General features: G+C 38.8%; 1 long non-coding RNA gene across 2 annotated transcripts; it reads left to right on the forward strand.

Moving 5' to 3' along the window:
- Window positions 1–1231: 1231 nt before the first annotated feature.
- On the forward strand, window positions 1232–8490 carry LOC126427076 (uncharacterized). 2 transcript variants are annotated; one of them, XR_007576524.1, is made up of 3 exons: window positions 1232–1428; window positions 1568–1678; window positions 7291–8490. It is a non-coding gene; the product is annotated as an uncharacterized LOC126427076 (long non-coding RNA). The 2 variants fall into 2 exon arrangements; XR_007576523.1 differs by lacking the exon at window positions 7291–8490 and adding an exon at window positions 1786–1859.
- Window positions 8491–9772: the final 1282 nt, after the last annotated feature.

The raw sequence follows: 9772 nt of genomic DNA on the forward strand, positions 1-9772 counted from the left end.
AGAACGAAGAGGAGAGGACAGAAACCGGGGACAGACAAAGATGAAGACGGATGAAGACGAAGACGGATGAAGACGAAGACGGATGAAGACGAAGACGGCCGTAGACCAGGGTCAGGACGGCGGCGATGGTGGCGACCAGGCGGCACCGGATGGCGGCGGCGGCGGCGGCGGCGGCGGCGGCGAGCACCGGCAGGCGGCGGCGGCGGGCACCGGCAGGCGGCGGCGGCGGGCACCGGCAGGCGGCGGTGGCGGGCACCGGCAGGCGGCGGCGGCGGGCACCGGCGGCGGCGGCGGCGAGCACCGGTAGGCGGCGGTGGCGGGCACCGGCAGGCGGCGGCGGCGGGCACCGGCAGGCGGCGGTGGCGGGCACCGGCAGGCGGCGACCAGGCGGGGGCGGCGAGCCCCGGCAGGCGGCGACCAGGCGGGGGCGACGGGCGACGAGCCCCGGCAGGCGGCGGCGGCGGCGGCGGCGGCGGCGGCGGCGGCAAGGACCGGAAGGCGGCGACCAAGCGGCGGCGGCGGCAAACAGACGACACGGCAAGGATCTTCCACGTCGAAGGCGCACCCTGAGAGTAGCCCAGGCAGTGAAACTCTTCGATGAAGAAGAGAGGGAATCCAACCCTCGAATGGCAGCTAACACTGTAACGTTACCATATCTAACGAGCACCTTACCACAAAACTTTATGCGTATGAAATATATCATTTACATATAATCAAAAGATGTGGCCACTTATTGCAATTCTGTTAGAAAATTAAAAATAACTAAATGATATTCCTGCGATAATGTATGTTACTTCCAATATTTTCCTGCTAAACTTGTCAATGCGAAGTAAAATAAGCAGCGCTTGAATACTGCAGTGTTGCTCGGTGTCGCCAACAGATGTCAGCTCAAGACGCTGTTACAGAAGATATGGCTTTGCTTTTAGCATGGCCATCTAGGAACAAGGCCGCTACACTGTCTTTGGAGTCGCTCGTGATGTAAGCACTCGGGTCATAACAAACACAAGGCAACATGTGCTGTCGTGGTTAATTCGCCTGTGTAGACGTTATATGATTGTGAATTGAAATGTTAGTGTAATAGTGTTCATAGTACTTCAACATATAAACATGCCACGTAGATGCTGTATGCCTACTTTCCACAATTTTCCACCGTTTTACAATTTAAGCACCATTTTATCACCTGTTTTTCTTGTTTCTTTTCTTCTTACGTTTTTAACGTCTGTAGGCTGCAGAGCAGCGTACGGCGGGGGGGGGGGGGATCGAAATGCAGTAAAGGAAAAAAAAGAAGACTTTATGCATGCTTGTAGAGGCTATTAAACTGCTCGGGAAAGAGTCAGTGCATTCCATTTCCCTCGTGATGAAGATGCATGGAGAGAATGGATAAGAGCAGTTCACCGTGATAATTTCATCCCTTCAGATCACTCTGTGGTAAGTAGCAGCTTTAGTAAATAAACCTATGAAATGGTTCTGTTTAGTCTGAGTGTTAATTGTAATTTATAAACATAACCTGTATACATAGGCCAAACTTTTCTCATATTAACGTAACGTAATCCATTATTTTTAACAGATTTGTGAGCTGCATTTCCATGCACACGAAATAGAAAGAAGTACATCGTCATATGATGCTAAGACTGGAAGATTAATTACACGCCTCTTGATCGTCCACGTTTAAGGAAAGGTAAGTTGATCGTTTACGGACTTAAGTTAGGTTATATAATTATTGGATGAATCTCTTACACTTCTGGTTTATATGGTAAGGTACTGAGAATTAATATTTGTTTATAGGTGCAATACCAGCACTATTGCCAGCATGTCCTGATTATTTATCTACACCATAAGAAGGCAATATCTTTCTTTTCGTTGAAGATATTATGTGATAAAATTAATAGTAGTCATTTGAATGAGTGGACCTGTGTCAAAAAGTTGAATGGTGTGTATTTTCCTTTAATTAGTGAAATGCCATTTTTGAGAGTTCTGTGGTATGTTACAATTAACGCAAATCTCACTTTCACTGTCCATGTCAATGATTAACAGCTTGGTCAAATAGGGAACATAAAGTTTCTAGTAACCGTAAGTACCAAAACACAGTTAGCTAATATTCTTAATATTGTCGAGTTAAAATTTAGCAACAGAGAAGATCAGGAACCTAATGAGAGTATTGATTTCATAACCACTATTTTGAATAATTTATCTGAAAACTTGCCAGATAAACATGAAATTATAAACGTTATGGAAGAACAGATTCCATTGCTAAAATGCAAAAAGAAAATTGCAAGATATTCGTGGGATATTTTAGTTTTGTGGTCATTAGTTCATTCTATTTCTCCTCAGTGTTACAAGTTTTTAAGAAGCAGTGGTATAATAACTATGTCTAGCCCTGCTACTCTGACTAGAATATGTGGTGGATTTGCTAGTAATACTGCTCTTGAACAAGTTCCTGCACATTTTCTGGGATACATAACTAGGACAGTAACATTTTTAACTGAAGAAGACCGGGCGGTCTCCTCTCGATGCATGAAATCCATTTAAAGTCACAAATGGGCTACAAAGGGGGAAACGTAGTTGGCCAGGCCTACAATAGTAGTGAATTTGCATCCGCAGCCTACGTATTCGTGGTGCGTGGTTTGGATACACAGTACACCGATGTAGCTCATATTCTGCCGGTCAAAGTCTTGCAGGCTCCTGCTCTTTTCACCTTCCTTAAAGATATTGTATTGAAGTTAGAAAGCATAGAGTTTGAAGTTGTTGGTATTGTATCTCATAATAATAACATTAATAAGAAAGCTGTATCTTACTTCAGTGATCCACCTGAACTTAAAATTAAATACCGACACCCTTCTCCAGGTGCTGGAAGTAGGCTATTTTATTTTCTTATCGGTAGTGTGCACCTATCAAAATGCATAAAAAACAACTGGCTGAATCAGAAAGAAGAGATTATAGAGCTTCCGGATTTTAATTATGAGCTGGGTGATGGTTTTGCGTCTTTCAACAGCTTGAAATCTCTTCATTTGCTGTAAAAGGCAAATTTATTGACATTTGCAAACAAGCTATGTCTTAAATCACTGTATCCCTGAACCATAGAAAGGCAGAATGTAAAACTTGCTCTTCATATTTTTGACCATACAACAGCTATTGCTCTGAGAGAATTAGGCTCTAAACACAATACTGAATACTGCAACTTTCATTGAGATCATTTGCAAGTGGTGGATGCAGTTAATGTAAAAACATTATTAAAAGGTCAAAGGTTATTAAATAGGATTCAGCAGCCAATAATCAGGAATTCTAAGCACATACTGGAGTTCCTATTTCAGTTTGCAAATCGGTTAATAAAGGAAAATTCTCAGGGTTTAATTGGTCTTAGCAGATAAACACATTTAGCTCTTAGGCATACCACTCTCACATTGGTGGATCTGGCTAGGTATTGCGACAATGAGAAAAAGAGGCAATACTTTCTAACAGGCAAGGTTCAAACTGATGACCTGGAAAGCAGGTTTGGTAAATTTTGTCAGATGAGTGGTGGTAATTACCGTGTGTCAATTAGACAGATTTTTGAGACAGAAAGACTCTGAGGGTATGAAGCTATGTATCATTAATATTAAAGTCCCAAAAATGGGTGGTGTTGTAATTGCCAAGGATGACATTTTTTCTACTGAGACAGATATAAATGACCTCCCAGGAGTGACATATAATGAAGAGTTAAATGTAGTTGTGGAAGATGTTGATATACAGGAATTGGATGAGTATGTGTGGCCTGTACTCCACTACATAAGTCGTTACTGCTCATATGCAGTCATTAAGAAACTTAAATGTGATTATTTATTTTATTTATTTGCCTGTAGACAACTGTTGTGTTGTGTAGGCACAGTCAGATGGTTATACAAATGATTATACATAAGGTCAGTAGTTACATAGTTATACAGATTGTGGTACAAATGATTACACAGAAGATAACATATGGTATATGATTATACAAAAGGTCAGTATGGTTGTATGACATAAATTACAGTTCCTTTGATCACAATCACATTTATTATAATAGAGAATCATATTTTTTCATCATGTAGGAATTCACTTATGCTATAGAATGCTTTCTCTTTCAATCATGTCTCTACTACCATTTTAAATCTATTCTCATGCAATTCCCTCGTTCCATGTGATGTATTTTTGTAAAATGTTTTGCCAGCATGTAAAAAATTATTTTGGATTTTACTCAAACGTGTCCAAGGATGTCTAATAAGTTCCTATGTCTGGTTTCATATGAGCGCACGTCTGACCTGCTTTCCTACATGTGAGAATTCTCTTTGGCATGCATAAGTGCTTTGAGTATGTATAGACTGGGAACTGTAAGAATTTTGTGCTCAATGAAGTACTGTCCGCAAGAAGTTAAATTGCTCACACCAAAAATATATCTAATGGCTTTCTTCTGCCAGAGGAAAACATCTTTTGCCCCAGCAGAGTTTCCCCAAAGAAGTATTCCGTAATGCAGATGAGTATGAAAATAGGCATGGTATGCCATAAGTATGCACTCCTTACTGACACAATGCTTCAGTTTCCTAAGGAGATATAGAAATCTTTCCAACCTACTGCACAGCTTTTCTGTGTGAGTATTCCAGCACAATTTGGTATCAAGATAAATGCTTAGCAATTTTACTGAATGTATGATTTCATTAGGTCCATCATTAATATCTCTAAGGGAAGACAGGATGTGTTCAGTTTTATTTTTGTTTAACGACAGCCTATTTTCGTGGAACAAGTGAGCTGCCATTTCCTTCATGGATTTGTTCATTTGTTTGACAACATCCACATCATTATGTGACGTGATAAAAGTTGTGTCATCAGCATACATTACAGATTTATATGGTAATGTGTTGGGCAGGTCATTCACATACACAATGAATAAAAAAGGTCCCAGTACAGACCCTTGTGGGACTCCATATTTTACCTTGAGAAGGTCAGATTTGTTGTTTGAATTTATATAGATCATTTGGTTTCTGTTTGTCAAATATGATTTCAGCAGTAATAGTTCTGTTTCAGTTATTCCATATTTTTCTAATTTCTTAATTAAAATGCTATGTGAGGCAGTGTCAAATGCCTTGGTTAAATCAAATAAAATGATAATTAAATGGACACCCTAGCTGCAAACAGGCGTTGATGTACTTCATTGGGGTCATGTTGAAATTGTGTGCCCCGACCGGGACTCGAACCCGGGATCTCCCGCTTACATGGCAGACACTCTATCCATCTGAGCCACCGTGGACACAGAGGATAGTGCGTCTGCATGGACTTATCCCTTGCACGCTCCCCGTGAGATCCACATTCCCAACATGTCCACACCACTACATTCGTAGTGCGCCTAATAGATGTTTGCCCATCATTCTCATTACTCGTGGCAGATTAATCCACCAAGTCCCGTACGAGTTCGGGCATAGCGTGTGCATTCGCACAAGGAGGTCAATGGCCGGGAAGCCATATTTTTTTTAACTATATATGACAGTAGTATCTGTTCCCGAAAGAACAGTTACCGTGGATGACCATGTAGCTTTGCTAGAAATGAAATGATAATTAAATGGACACCCTAGCTGCAACATGTCCCCAATGAAGTACATCAATGCCTGTTTGCAGCTAGGGTGTCCATTTAATTATCATTTCATTTCTAGCAAAGCTGCATGGTCATCCACGGTAACTGTTCTTTCGGGAACAGATACTACCATCATATACAGTTAAATCAAATAAACTTGTATAGGTATGTTCCCTTTCTTCAAAACCTTGTAATATTGATAAGACAACTTCCTGAACTGCTTTTATTGTTGATAGCCCAGTTCGGAATCCATACTGAGCCTTATTGAGACGGTTGTGACACTAAAAAAAATCGTTTAATTGGACTTTCAATAATTTTAGATAATATTGGTACTATTGCTATAGGCCTGTAATTTTGGTGTGAATTTCTGTCTCCCTTTTTGTATATGGGCAATACAATTGTCAGTTTAAGGCAGTCTGGAAATGTTCCCTCTGTAAACATCCTATTGATTAAGTAAGACAGTGGAATGCATATAGTGTCATATTTTCTTTATGGTAAAATTAGAAAAACCATGGATGTCCTCAGTTGTGGAGTTGCTTAGTGATCTGACTACATCCAGCATATCCTTAAGATAAATTGTTCTCCATTCAAATTTTGGGAAGTCACCTGTCAACTCTGTTTCCTGCAATTTGGGAAGTCTGTCTTCACTATCATCTAAATTACTTTCATCTGTCATAGCTAATTCTCCAGAATTTATGAAACTATTATTTAGTTCAACTGCACTTAGAGGAACAAGTAAATTTTCTGCAAATAGCCCAGTTTCTGCTTTAACTATTTTCCATGCTGCTTTATATTTGCTGCTGGAGTGATAAATATAGTTATCATTAGCTTTTTTCTTTGCAGAAATGATTTCTTTTCTGTACAGCTTTTTTGAATTGGCATATCAATTTCCGCATCATATTCCCCAATCTGTAATGTGCTATTGCAACTCATCAAGACACTTCAGTAGTACAACAAATGCTGCAGTAAAACGGCTCTCCTCTAACAAACTTCTGTCTAAACCTGACAAAAACCAGCATTTTCTGTCAGAACTATCTAAAGATATAGGAAATTGAACAGTTAAACTTTTAGGAGTGCATATTGACTCCAAGTTGACCTGGGAAGAACACATTAGTCACATCTGTAAAAAATTGTCAAAGGTATCACATCTATAATGGATACTGAGAGATTTATGTACTATAGAATAATTAAGATTGACCTATTTTGCACTGCTCCAGTCCCACATTTCTCATGGACTGCTGGTGCGGGGCCACTCTACACATATAAGCCATCTATTGACGATACAAAGAAAATCTTGGTACTAAATGCTTTTCATTTCTTGACTGTGAAAATGATGTAAGCTTACTGAATTTATAATTCGATGAAATGTAAACACTTCAGATGGCTGGCTGGCAGATATCTGGTGCAACTCAAGTAATTGTCTTTTCTTCCTCATTTTCCCGAAATTTTTGACAAGAATAGGATATGAATCTAAGGTCCACTCAGCATTGTAAGTGAATGGAGTAAACAGTATATGCTTTTATAGATATCAAATTTTTACTACTCAAAGATACACAGACGGTCCTTTGCAAATGTCAGATCAACAGTGAACAGTGCGAACCTCAACCCCACCTGTTATATATGTTTTCAAACAGTTGTTTGATAGTATTGCTCTATTTAGATATTACAATTAAAAATGATCAAAAGTCAATTTGCCCTCTTATTATTTTCAGACATTCAGTTTTGGGTAACAGCAAAACAGAGCAATGTGCTACAATGCAGTTTTAGTATATGCTAATTACAAGACAATGTAACAGTTTCAGATGCTTCTACTATTTTATCGATTTTTATGTGTTTGATGTGTTACTGTTTCACAATCATTTAGATATTATATCATCTAGAATGAAAGATTACTGTTCCTAACATAATAATTATTTTGTAAATTGGAATCTTGCCACAAATGAGCAGAGAGTTGTGGTATCAATCTGCGTGATACCCTTTCTAATGTTTTCTCTTACACATCAACACTTTCAAATATTATTGTGTGTCACCAGGCTATTCACGAAATGGAGAACTGGTAATGAGAATAAATATAAAGGTAAAAAATAAGGTTTCCTGAGCGTAAGCGAATACTGAAGATACATAGTAAACTGTACTGCCTACACAGTTACCTGGTAATCAGCATCTTACTGCCACATGTATTCTGTGAATAAAAATATATTTTATACATCCAGGACTTGTAATTTTGGACTATATGATTTCTCACTCACACAGTTTCTTTTCTCGCACTGTAGAAGCTAATTGTCTCCTCTATCATATCATATGTCATTTATTGTTAATCCTTGAAAAATTGCACACAAACTGGATGACTCTTTCTGTCAACCAGAGCACTTGCGTAAAATAACATGCGTATGTGATTAACAACACAGTGTGAAACATCGGGTAGACAACACACAACGAAACACGTAAAGATTAACCGAAACTTTAGAACCAGCTACAATAATGTATGGGAAAAGTAAAATTTCATATCTTCTGACCCAGTAATTTTGATGTGTTTCTTTGTACACAGTTCCATAGTTTTTAACTAATCCTGGTCGCGCCAGTGTCCTATATGTGGTCTCCTTTACAGATGAACCATACTTTCTTACTGATTAAAAGAAAGCATTTAAATTACAAATATTTACACACAATTCCGCAAAATTATATAACGGTATCAGGTGCCATGCATCCTGCATTTTTGGTGTTACAACCGGAGTGCCTAATAAGGAAATCACCGCATTAACAATTAACGCAACTGCTGACAGTGGATGCAGTACACTGATCAGGAGATTACTGCAGACTGAGATGGTCACTCCTTTGGAACAAAAAGGTAGACACACCTGGAGCTGAGAACAAGGCTGGTCGTATGTGGGTGCCAAGTTATTTTGAGCTAGATGTAACGTAGTGATGTCTAGAGTAGCACGATGTCTATGTTTGTGCCCTATTTAGTGCACTTTTTGTTACAAAAACGAACTGCAAGGTAAATTCAGAAAGCACATACAGGATAAAAGACATGTACCTCATTTGTGCATAACATATATTGTACGTAACTACAAAAAATGCAGTGGTCGAATGGTATACTGCCTTTTAACCACATACAATAAATAATTCTACTTTGTTTCATGATAAATAGTTGAGAACATCTAACTGGTATTATTACATGAGTTTAATATGTCAGTTTTTGTTTACATTTTATGCTTAATATAAGAATTTAAGTATTATATTATTTTGCTGTCTTGTCATATTTACTGTTACCACTATAAATGCATAGACAAATCCACGAAAAAGTAAAGAATCACATTTTTTTCATAGGAAAGTATTACAAATGTACAATTATATTAGTAATAAATTGCAAAACAAACAAATGTAGAGAATTTGGATTATCACAAAGAAGTCATTCTACGAGAGTCTGCCAGAACAAGAAACGAACAGCGATTATTTTATGGGTGGTTCTGAGCAAATCACTTTGCTGGGAGTGTCTGGATTCAATGCAATCAAGCAACTAGCTTCTGTTGAATGTACACAATGTGAGGACAATGATGTGCCGCTGGCTACGAATCCACCTTCACCCCTTTGTGGTCATGACTCATTATTATTCTTTTATATAAATGTCAGGTCATATTCGTAATCCTAGTATTCTGTCAGGCATAGACAAGAAAACTGCATTACGTGTTAATAAACTCTGGCTTAGTGAAGATCAGCTGCAACTGCCATGTATCACAGGGGATGGACCTCTGATACACGTCAGTCATGGCATACTGTGGGAGATGAAGCTGGCACCCTCTGCCTGCTCCGACTACACCCCAACTACTACCAATAATTCTTTTCTGTCTTTTTCTGTCTATGGACATCTTTTGGTTCTGATTTTCAGTGATATCCATATGAGAGGTAGGCATAAATCTGCCCATTTGTTATTTAGGTCAGATATCATTGTTACAATTGTAGCCTAAGGATCTGACAGCAAAAATACAATTACTTTTGTTTCAAACCATGTTAATTAAAAGTTATGTCTGATTAAACATTTTACTATAGCAAATAACAGAGAAATATATTTTGAGCTACTTTTGGTAAGGATGCGCAAACTGGCTTGCTTCATTAACTGACTGAGCCATTAGTTATAAATTTTGCACAATCTGCCACGATGCTCAGTATTATGCTTGTACCCACAAACGGATC

This window comes from Schistocerca serialis, chromosome 11 (assembly GCF_023864345.2).
Source record: "Schistocerca serialis cubense isolate TAMUIC-IGC-003099 chromosome 11, iqSchSeri2.2, whole genome shotgun sequence".
Taxonomy (NCBI): domain Eukaryota; kingdom Metazoa; phylum Arthropoda; class Insecta; order Orthoptera; family Acrididae; genus Schistocerca; species Schistocerca serialis.